Consider the following 12,836-nt stretch of genomic DNA (forward strand, 5'->3'; position numbering starts at 1 on the left):
CTCTGGGAATTTAAAAAAAAATTTTGAGGAGATTCACAAAGATGTGTGCAATGTAAGATAAAATATGTTGAAATAAAGTGATCAAAGATAAATTAAGGAAAATTATTATGGCCACAATGCCACAAAGTCTACTCATTTGCAAAAAGTAGACTACCCATTGGACTCTGAGCTTCGTAGAAGTAGAAGTGAAAAGGTAAACATCATTATAAGAGACAGAATATCAGCAAAGTAAACAATTCCACAAAGTTGTTGTGTTGTCACATGACATAATGCCTTAAACTGTCAGTGTTCCAGGTATTATAAAGATTTCAAATATAAGACGTTAAGATAATGTTGAAGATAACTCATTTTCCTTGTGACTCTGGGTGTCTGAAACTTTTCAGAGAAGAGGCAGCAGTTTCAAAGCAGCAGCTGCTGCTGCCCAAGTTCACCCCACCTTGGCTTTTGCCTACAGCATTTCCAGCCAGTGCTTCCTCCCCCGGCCTGCCTGTTTCCCCTACTGAGAGGACCATTCTATCCCAGGCATTGTATCCCTGATGCCCTCATCTCAGTGGACTCAATATCCTCCCCTCCAACCATCTTTCATGGGCACACAGGACCCTTCTTTTCCTCTGCCTTTGAGACTCACCCACCTCCACACACCCGACTCAGAGGAAGGAGGAGTAGATGATGGGAGAGAAGAAGGAGGGAGGCTGGTACATAGGCAGGAGCAGCAGGCAGCAAGTTGGAGAGAAGGGATTGGGAATCAGTCAAGCCCAGGCTTGGATAGAGTCCTAGCACGTACTGTAACTTTGGGAAAATGACATAACTTCTTTGCATCTCAGCTGCCAGGACGAAGAGGGATCACAGCAACATCACTGGGCTATTAGGATTAAGTAAGTCCAAGGAAATAGTCCTAATCTACATAGGAGTCACACTGTTTGAGTAAACCAGATACTTGAAGTAAATTTCTTCCTTCTCCACATGATGAGCTTTAAGCAAGCCTACTGCCCAGAGACTTAAAATTTTTTTCAGTTTTATTGTATTTATTTGGAATTGCATGAGTTTTCCTCCCTGTGGTTCTGCAGTAACATTGCAAGTAAAGGATTCCATGACACATGAGGCCTGGCAAGTGAAGAACCTCAACCACCTTGTTAGCTTCAGAGACTCCCACTTACCAAAGAGCAGTGGCCCAATTAGTTACATCACCGTCTAATGAGAACCCAGATCTTGTAACATACGTTCCTCTTTTCTTCTACAATTCCTTGATGCTTTGAAGGAAAGAGACACTGTTTTGAAAAGGAAGAAAGATATTAAAGGTGTAACAATTTTTTGCCTTATAAAAATGACCCTGCCCCTCAAAAAAAAAAAAAAAAAAAAGGCTAAAATCACGTTACTCATTTCTCTGTACAGCCAAACATGCACCAGGAAACAGACGGCCTGATTCTGTGGCCCAAAATATGGGGAAAGGAAGGAAGAGAGAAGGGAAAAGATGAGTGGCAGCTGGTCCAGGATAAGGACAAATACTATTCGGATTTCTCCTCCTTCCCCACAAGTGGCCAACATCCAGCTTCTCTTTAAATTAAGCCGAGGGTTCTTTCTGGCAGGGACAAAGCACATTCCACAGTGTCTGTTTACAGCAGAAGAGTAGACTGAGGAATGGTGTAGATGGAGCAAATGTTTCCATCATTTTCCTTTCCGAAGTGTGTTGGTATAAAAGTAATTTGGGAGATAAGTGAGAAAATGTGCTTTGTTAAATAAGACTGAGAGGCAATTGAAGAGATCTCAAGGAGGGGTTGGTGCACGAAAGAAACGACATGAGTGCCAGGGAGAAGCTGTGCGTTCTGCTTCCCCCTTGCCCGTTCGTATTAGAATAACCTTTCAAAATGAAAATGAAATACGGAAAAGTCCTGACATTTGAAACCAAGCTAGGGTCTTTCTCTTGCTGAAGAAATCTGAATCATTAAAACTGGGTGGACAGGGAATAGCTTTTTCAATACTGGGGACAGCTTCGGGTAGGCAAAATTGAACTTTCGAATTAAACCCAGGGAATATACCAACTTTTATCAGCAGGATGACTGACAACATTGAGAAAAGTCCTCCGAGAGGCAGAGTTGCTTGGTGGAAAGGGCACTGGGCTACGCACTGGATCTGGATTCTTGTGACCTTTGACAAGTCCCTTTACCACTGAGTCTCGGTTTCCTCAGCTCTGCAGTACGGGGTCGATCTCTGAGGTTCATTCCACCTCTAATATTCTTTGATTCCATGAGACCCTTGCAATGCAGAAAATGATGCCTTGCAGCACAAAAATGATTATTCATTTAGAAACAAAATTTAAGAAAAATTGTATTTGACACAAATCACAAACCCAGATTTCTTCAGACTCTTCTGGTCAGTGAGTCTCAGGTTGCTACCTGTGGGCGCTATGTCATAGGTTATTAGTTTTTGTCCCTACACCTAATTCTGAGTTGCTCTCCGTCATGTATGGAATGATAGGGCAGCGATAGGCTGTCTACATAGACATCACCCAGAAATCTTTTCAAAATAAAAAAATTATATCCCTGAAATTCCTGGTGATCGTAATCCATGGCCAGGTGTGGAAACCACAATGGCTCTCATCTCCTCTGAGAGCCACATCCTCACATTGCCATGGAAATGGCCAGAGTCCATCCACGCTCTGTCTCCCAGCATTGACCTTTAACGTGCCTTAGGGCCATGGAGTCCTGATATTTCCTTTATAAGATACAGCAAAAAGGTCACAGACTTGCATGAATGCAAACTAAAGCCTGCCTCTGTCACTCACTCACTGCCTGACCCTCAGTAAGTCATTTTACCTCAATAAGCCCAAGGTTCCAACCCCGTTAAATGAGATTAAAAATACTCGGTGGAGTTATTGTGAGGATGACATGAGCACACAGAATTCTCTAACACAGTACCTGGCCCTCATGAGGTTCTCAGTACATGCCGGTTCTTCCAGCTTTTAGAATTTTTAAGGCCTTAGTCTCATGAAGCTAATATTCCTTTGGAATATTTCCATCTGACCTAGACAAAGACTATATGCTTGTTCAGGACACTTTCATCTCTTGGTTCTTGAGTCACATTTAATTGGCCTTTCTAATGAGTCTGAGAATACAACCATCTGTAAACTATTGTTTCTGGCTGGACAAAATCTTTCAAATGCCAACAGTCCCTTTTAACTGGCCTTCAAGCTGTCAGTCGTACAGACCTTCAATATTTTCCTGATGGTCTTAAGACGGCAATGAACCCTCACCCGTTTTCAGGTGAGAGTCTTACAATTAGATGGCACACCACTCCAGCAGGTATGCCCATTGTGTCTGATCATAAATTTCACATTTCTCTAACAATTAGCATTAAGAAACATTTTAAGAAATATCATATCAAAACTGATAGCAATTCATTAAGATAATTTTAATATGTAGATATTACGACTGTCACTTAATGTCTGTTCTTTAGATCAGCATATATGAGAAAAGTAAGCAAAAATGTATCCAGAGCTTGACCCATGTCTGAACCAAGCTAGCACCTCCCGCACTGTGGCCTGCTCTAGGCTGTCGTTATCCTCACCTGGATCATCCTAGCAACCTCCTAACTAGTCTCCTGGCTTCCACCCTTGTCCTTCCACAATATATTTTCAACAGAAATGATCCAATTAAAGTGTAAGGCAGAGGATGTCATTCAGAACTCTCACGTGGCTCCTATTCTCACTCAAGGTAAAGGCCAGAGTTCTTGCAGTGGCCTCCAGGGCTGTGCACAACCCGCCTCCTCCTGCCTTACCTTCCTCACCTCCTCTGCTCCTCCTCTTGCCCTTGTCCACTCCCCTTCAGCCGCGTGGCCACTTTTCTCTTCTGAAACACTCCAGGCACAAGCCCTCCTCAGGGATGTGGTTCTTGCTCTTCTCTCTGCCTGCAGTGCTTCCCTCCAGATACAAACATGGCTTTTTCTCTCCCCTTTTTCCAGCTTTTGATCAACTGTCACCTTCTCAGTAAGGCCTTTCCTGACCACCTATTTAAAATTGCAAGTGTCCCTTCCCTCCACTCCACACCCCTACTTAATTCATCCCACAGTGCTTGCTGCTTTCTCACCTACTATGTCATTGCTTATTTTGTCATATCTCCAGCACTTACGACAAGGCCTGGCACATAGTAGGCTCTCTCAACAACTATGTTGAATGAATGATTACACACCTTAAACGTGACAGAGCTAACAAAACTCTTCTTATTCTCTTTGCCAAGTCTTTATTTCATGCCATGTGTCCCTTCATGATGTCACAAAAATCATAATGGGAAAACATTTTTTTCTATTATCCTTCAAATTAATTTCCATGGGACTCATATAACCCAACAGATGTTGTCTTTTAAAAATGCTTTTGAAATTGGCTTTGAAGCAGTTGCTTGATCACATAAGAAAATCATAATGTTACCATCATATCATCCCAGCTGCTGATGGTTTTGTTTTTTGGTTTGTTCATTTCCTTACCACAATGACATTTGTTAATCTGTACTCTGGTCATCTGACTTGACTAGGAATCATTTCTGGCTCTTTCCAGAATTCAAAATATATTCTGAGAAGAATAGAATGATGTGCCACTACTGAGAGCAAAATGATTCTCAAAATATGAACAGATTTTTTAAATACTTGAGAATCTAAAATTATTAAATCAAAAAAATTAAAAGACAATTGAATTACTTTGTATAAGTATGACAGAGAACTAACACATTTAAAATATAAAACCTCAGACAAATTTACCAAAGGAAAAAAAAACCCACCAAGATTCCAAAGATGGGGAAATTATCAGGATAGAAAATCTGCAAAGAAGAAAATACAGCTGGTTAATAAACACAAAGAAATGTTTTCAAGGTTACAGGTAATAGGAAAAAAAACTCACAAATTAAAACTTAGAAACAGACCGGGCGCGGTGGCTCACGCCTGTAATCCTAGCACTCTGGGAGGCCGAGGCGGGTGGATCCCTCGAGGTCAGGAGTTTTAGACCAGCCTGGGCAAGAGCGAGACCCCATCTCTACTAAAAATAGAAAGAAATTATCTGGCCAACTAAAATATATATATAGAAAAAATTAGCCAGGCATGGTGGCGCATGCTTGTAGTCCCAGCTACTCGAGAAGCTGAGGCAGGAGGATCGCTTAAGCCCAGGAGTTTGAGGTTGCTGTGAGCTAGGCTGATGCCACGGCACTCACTCTAGCCCGGGCAACAGAGCGAGACCCTGTCTCAAAAAAAAAAAACAAAACTTAGAAACAATTTCACGTGTCAAATTTAAAGTTTCTTTTAAAATCAGTCGTAAGATGGTAACATTTGGGGAAGTGACAGATACAAGGGAATTCTTTGGACTGTTTTTGCAACTTTTCTGTAAGTCTAAAATTAGTTCAAAAAGTTAAAAGAAGAAAAGAAGAAATGCTCTGTTCAGTTTTATTGATCTGTTTGTCTATCCCTGCATCAATACCATGTTCTCTTAATTACTATAGCATTATAATAAATCTTGATGTCTGCTATCTGCTTTCTTCTTCTTGTGCTGCCTTGGTTATTCCTGAGCCTTAGTATTTCCATAAAGTGTAAAATTAGCTTGTCAATTTCCACAAAAACACTGCTGGGGTTTTCAATGAGAATTACATTGAATTTATAGGTCAGTTTGGGGAGAATTAAAAGTGAAAGATAAGGATGTGAGCTGTAACTGAGGCACACTGTGTATGTCTTCCTTCGTTAATACTCCCTGGGCTGCACCTGACCGGAGCTTGAATCTCTCTGGATTTACTGTCTGGTCTGATAGGGGTGCAGCTTATTTTTTTACTTGGACTATTTTTTTCTGAAAGAATGTTAATCTTGTATGGAAAACAAAGCTCTCCTTTCCTGTCTTCTAAACTAAATCCTATTTTAGCAGGTGAGTGTATCATACTTTAATGTAAATTGATGACTTAGCTTAGGAGTAGAGGATGAGAATTAATTTCACTGTAGTAGTCAACAGCAGAAACCCAGCTCAAAATAGCTTAAATAGAAGGAAAATTGACTCACTCACATAACTTAAACATTCAGACAGCTGGATAGCTGGATACAGGGGCTCAAACGATGATGCTATCAGTCCCCTGCATCTCTCATCTCTGTTTGTCTCTCTGTACCCTGGCCTCATTCTCCTCCCCCTCTTCCCTGAGGCTGGGGTGAATGGCCACAAAGAATCGAACCCAGTTCTCCATTCAGAAGGAAGAGAGTTCCTCTCCCTCCCTCCGCACACCCAGCACCCACGTATCAAATCTGAGAGGAGATGGTCCTGCAGGAGGATGAAGGGCATGGCTAGCCTTGCTCCTACCCCACCTCTTACACTTGCCGTGTCTGGCAGGGTGGAGGGAAGACAGTGAGGGAAACCATCATCAGCCTCATCCAAATCTCAAAAGTGGGCTTCCCACAGCAGAGAGCAGTTCCGTTTGCAGAAGGGAAAGCTGGACAGACAAGAACAGCACATGGAACTGCAGTGACAGAAGTACTGGGCTCATTTCACACCACCTATCGTGGCATGCAACCAGCTGTCCTGTGAGAGCTAAGTGAATGACAAAGTAAGGCAAAGCACCTTTTATTAAATACTGTAGAAAGAAAACATACAGAATCTATGCAAATTTTAAGCATTGTCTGAAGTTTTAAAATTTAAACATGGCTTAAAATACTGTAGAAATCCTTTCCTACTTAGGATTCCCCCCTCCCAGCTTTATTGAGGTATAATTGACAAGTAAAAATTGCATATATTTAAGGTATACCGCTTGATGATTTGATATATATACATTGTGAAATGATTACAACAATCGAGTTTATTAACACGTCCATTGCCTCACATAATCACCCTTTTTGTGTGTGATGAGAACACTGAAGATCTACTCTCTTAGCCATTTTCAAGCATACAATACAATATTATTAACCATAGTCCTGTGCTGAACAGTAGATCCCCAGAACTTACCTTATAACTGAAAGTTCGTCCCCTTTGAGTAACATCTCCCCATTCCTCCCACTGCACAGCCTCTGACAACCAGCTGTCTACTCTGCCGCTATGAGTTTGGCTTTTCAGATTTCGTGTACAAATGGGATCATGCAGTGTTTGTCTTTCCATGTCTGTCTCATTCCACTTTGCATGTTGTCCTCCAGGTTCACCCACATTGTCACACATGCCAGCATTTCCTTCTTTTCCATGGCTGAATGATAGCCCATTGCATACACACACACCGCAGTTTCTTTTTCCATTTACCCACCCATGGGCACGTCTCTAAGTACTCAGGACTGTTCCCATAGACTTGCCCACTGCCGGTTGAAGCACTGGCTGCTCACACGTTCCTAATAACCACTGCGCTAGGTGTTGGGCAGACTCTCTCAATTCCCCTTCATCACTTCGGAGAGCACAACCCTGGCACATTAGAATCGCCTGGGAAGCTTTAAAAAATTCCCGTGCCCAGGCTGTACCCCAGGCCATGTGAATCAGAATCTCTGGATTGGGACCCAGATATCAGCAATTTTAAAAGCTATTAAGGTGCTTCCACTGTGCAGCCAAGGCTGGGTACCCCGGATCTGAGACAGGGAACTGGCAGGCACTGCTTCGGCACTGCTGCAAGCACTGCTTTGGGCACCGCTTTGCTTTGGGCATTGCTGTGGGCATTGCTTAATTGTGCAGACATTGTGAGTTAGGAAGTCTCAAAACAAAGTTTCAAATGACCGTGATCAAAACAAGGAGGCAGGACAAGTTACAGGAGTATTCCTCCCTTTGTTTAGCTTATAATTAAGCCATTGGTTAAATATAGGGGCAAAAGGAACCATGGGGCCAGTTCTTTTCTGCAGGGAGAACTATCCTCTGCTCTGTCTGTAGAGTAGACTTCCTGTAGTTTCTGAATAAATCTCACTTTCACTTTATATTGTACACTGGCTCCTGAATTCTTTCTTGTACGAAGCCAAGGACCCACTTGGACCTCAAGTGGCTCCTAGCATTGGGAGTCACTTTCCTGTGTCAGATCCAGTTGACAGCAGCCTGCACACTGCCTTCTCCCAGACATGCCTTGCTTCGCTGTTGGAGGGTTAAAACATAGAGGACTAAGGTTTAATTGTGACCCCAGAGGGAATGGACAAGGAGGTAGCTTGGCCTGCATTGGTTTTGGGCCATGACTCCCAAACAAGAAGTTCATGGGCCAGACCTAATCATTTATGGCAGCGGTCCCCAACCTTTTTGGCGCCAGGGACCGGTTTCACAGAAGACAATTTTTCTGGCGCTTGGGGAGAGGTGGAGCTCAGGTGGTGATGCAAGTGATGGGTAGGGGAGTGGCTATAAATACAGATGAAGCTTTGCTGGTTCATCCACCGCTTACCTCCTGCTGTGCACCTCCCACCCTACCCCCGCCAAGTTTCATGGAAGGCAATTTTTCCATGGATGGAGTGGGGTTGTGGTGGGGGAGAAGGCAGAGCTCAAGCGAGGAGTGGGAGACTGCGGATCTCTGTGGCCCGGTCCACGGCCTGGCGATTGGGGGCTGCATATTTATGGTATCCACAGCATATTTTAAAAATTGAAAAAAATCACATAAAAATGTGAATTTTTATCTTGTCTTCAATTTTGAAGATGGAGGAAATATTGGGCAGCTACCAGTTTGTTGTCATTGAGTAGCAGCAACCCTCCTGGACAGGAAATGTGCTTTCCAATGTCACAGTTTTCACCACTTTCCACTAACATAGATATAGAGCTACACCCACGCAGATACACTGGCAGATGTGAGTAGAGATAATATATCACACCTTTAACAAGACCTACCATGACTATCACACGGACAGAAAGGAGGTGCTAAGAGACCTCAATGATTCTCTTCTCCACCAAGGCAAACTTAATACCTTGAAAGGGAATTTATTCAATTGAATTTATTCAACAACCACAAATAATATCATTTGTATAGCACATTCCAATTTATGAAGAAGTTTCACACTCATTTATCTATTTGATCCTCATAGAAGTTATATGAAGGTTTTATTGCAATTACTACTTTATAGACAAAAAAATTGATGCTCAGATAATTTTAAGAGATTTTAGGTCATTAAGTTCCAAAATGAGAACTTGAATACATGCTTTGTATCCTGAATCCCATCCTCCCAATCATAACACATCGTACTCCTCCCCAAAGGACAGTAACAGCTTGAGGAGCATGTTGAAAAGTTGTAATGGGTAACGGAGCTAGAAAACTCAGGATCTCATGGGTGCTGCTTACATGCACATGGCTGCCTCCGACCACTCCTAGCACAAGCTGACACCAGTTGCAGCCGCCTGGCCTCAATGAAGCGGGCTTCAAACGCAGGATTCATTTGGCTGAGGGCCAAACAAGTGGCATAGATACACTAAACATTAATTTGTCCTATTCCTATCCAGAATTTATGAACAATGTAAACCTTTGTAGATACACTAAACATTAATTTGTCCTATTCCTATCCAGAATTTATGAACAATGTAAACCTTTGTAAACTGAAGTTCACCTGAAAACTTATATGACCCTCTTAGCAAAAATTATTTACTAACCATATAGTAAAATGAAATTTGCTATGGATTTAGAGAGGAGATTGGCAAAATGTTTTGATTCTTGAAATTCATATAGAGAGTTTAGAGACCAACTCTATATCAAGGAAAAATATCTGTCTTGATTGACAATTTCTGGTTGCCAATATTTTCTCCTTATTGAAAGTAAATAACTTAGCATTGTGCCTGGATATGTATTATAAATGAACAGTACATTTTAATTCTTGTAATTATAGCCATCCTTCCAATCCTTTTTCCAACTGACTTTTTATTCTATGTGTCCTTGACCTGGTCTCTTGCACTTAGTATACATTTTTAGTTGTACTGAATAAATGTTCATTACATTGAACTAAACTGAACAGTTTTGTAAATTTCAAAAAGATCCCTTGTGGAGATTTTGAGAAATTATGGAATATACAAAATGCAAAATGCTTCCAAAATGATGTTGCAATACCTATTAAAAATTAAACAATTGGTGTGTTAATTTCAAATATCTTTTCAATAGTGAAGGACTATATCAAATAATTTACTAATATAATTTAATAATATAATTATTTGTTATCTATTTAAAGTTTATATTAGTCTATAAATTGGGCATTCCCTCAATTCATTCTGGTTTCTCTCAGTTGGTTCAGTAAAACTTTACTGCAAAAATTATTTTTATAATTGTAGTTGTCCTAGGAACTAAATTTTAAAATACTATCAACTAAAGTCAAACTTGAGGAAATAATTGATAAAATCCCAGAATTTAATTTATATCATAGGTTTAAAACATCATGATATCAAAGGGAAAGTTAAATGTCAAGTGCAAAATTCCTAAAATCAATAAGGAAAAGATAAATAACCAAGTGGAAAAATGTGCAAAGTTTGGAAACACAATTATCCAACAAACATATGAAAAGATGTTTAGCCTCACTAGTAATCAGGAAAATGAAAAATAAAACAATAATTGTTTTATACAAGGTAATAATATCAAAGTTGGTATCTAGGATGGATGAGGACAAGGAGTCCTATTCACTGCTGGTGGAGATGTTGCCATAATGTCTCAAGTCACTCTGGTTAAAACTAAACATGTGCACACCCAATCAGCCTGGGATTTCTCCTTTCCAACTGTATTCTAGAGAAACATACACGCACATGCACAGAGGGACATATACAAGAATGCTTATTGTAGCTTTATGTGTAAGAAGGAAAGTCAAAAACAAATTGGAACAGGTAAACTGATATGCTTACATTAGTGAGGTATTTATTCCACATAATAGATTATTCAATTCAAAGTGCCTTGACCAAATGGATTATTTTCTTCTCATACTAAAGAATTTGGAGGTGGTTGGTCCAGGGCTGGTGCAGCAGGTCCACAATATCATCAGTGTCAAGCGCCGTATATCTTTCTGCTCTGCTGTCCTTAAGTCTTGCTCCCATCTGCATGGTCACAGGAGGCTCCTGACATTTCTCTCTGGGCATCACAACTGTGTTCCAACGGGAAGGAGGAAGGGAGGGGATGTGCATGACAGCTGAGTCAGTGGCATTTGAAAAGCTTCCCTGAAAACCTAACATAATGACCTCTACTTTCATATCTTGGCCAGAAAAGTGTCATGTATCACCCTAGCTACAAGAGAGCCTGGAAAATGTAGCATTTTATCTGGGCACATTGTCACCCTAAAAAAATCAGGAGAAAGAAGGAGGTGTAAAATAGATACTGGATTGGCAAATAGCAACCCCCTCCACAGTGCCCATAGAAATGGAACATCATTAGGAATGTGGTAGATCCAAAAAAATCAAACTAAGTACAACTCCAAGACATACTGGTGAGTGAAAAAATTAAGGAACAAAACCTATTGTATTATATAATGTCATTTATATGGCCACATACGTGCACATAGACACAGAGAAAACAGTAAACCAATACATAGAGAAAGATCTGGAAGAATGCACACCAAAATCCTAAAAATGATTAATTGTGGGGGTACAGATATGCTGTCTTTAGTTTTATTTATAATTCAAGATAAGGTGGACATGGGAATAGGTTTTCCAGATTCCCCTTTAAGGAAGGACTTGCCCAGTCACTGAGAATGTTTTCAGCAGACAGTCTCCAACTGTCAGCCCCTTCTGGAATTGTTTCAGCTGCAGAGAGCTGCCTCATTCAAGGTCACACCCTTGGTGATAGGAGTAGGTGCCCACATTCAATAACTGATCAATTTCAGACCAATACTGAGCACTTTAATGGCATTGTAGCTCCAGAGCTACCCCATGCAATCAGCTGAGGCTGTTCAGCTGGCATTGCAGCTGGTTTCTCCCTCTCCCCTGTGTCCTCTTCCCTCCCACAGATATTGTTCAAGGGCCTGCCATCGTAAACACTCTGCACGCTACACTCTGTCCCAGAATCTACTTCCAAGAGGATTCAACCTGTGACAATGATCACTCTGTTGTAAAGTGAAATGTGTATTCCTGAGACGCCAAATGTTTTGCAAAATTGTACACTAACAAGGCTTATGGAAAAAATAGGATTGGGACAAACTATTCAAATATGTGACTGTATAAGTAGAGCACCAGTAAAATCAATAACAACTGTAATAAAAATACTCCAGCCACAAACAGTAGATCCCTGTAGCCTTAAACCCTGATTCCTGCTTTCTTCATCAGATGTGTGTCCTTGAGGCATTTGCATCCAGTGAGACCAGCTTCATCAAATTTACAAAGAAGAGGTAGCCTTTTTTATCAATTACTTTTTTTTAATCCAGGGGAAAATATTTCCTTTACTGCTTCTTTATCTGCACTCACAGCTTTACCAGATAGCTAAAGGTGTGGAAATTGAGGCAGATCAGCCACTACTTGGACTAAAGGAAGGTACTGCTGGTGGATTTTTTCTTTTTTTGTGTTAAGATCTTCCAATTTTACTAAGACTTTCTCTTCAGTTATGAGAAAATTTGTCCTGTTCACTTGAAAATACTAATAAGATAAAAAATTTCATGTAAGAACCAATGCAGCTTCTGTGTTAAACTGATATCAATCTCTGATTCTTATTACAAACACAAGACTTGAAAGAGAGAAGACTGATTGGGTTAGATTTTTTTTTTTTAAAGGAGACTCCATTGTGTATTAGCTCTATAAAATTTTAAAAATATACTGAAGGAAGAATACTGGAGAGAGGGATTTAAATAAAGTATAAAAGTGATACTTAGTACAAGCTTGGAATAACAGGGTCATAGCACAATTTTGTCAAGTTCCTGTACCTCTTTGGACATGAATCCCCGTAGCTAGAATTGTTCTTCTTTGTCCATTTATTGCTCTTTGTAGGTTTACTGCT

Source organism: Lemur catta, chromosome 1 (assembly GCF_020740605.2).
Source record: "Lemur catta isolate mLemCat1 chromosome 1, mLemCat1.pri, whole genome shotgun sequence".
Taxonomy (NCBI): Eukaryota; Metazoa; Chordata; class Mammalia; order Primates; family Lemuridae; genus Lemur; species Lemur catta.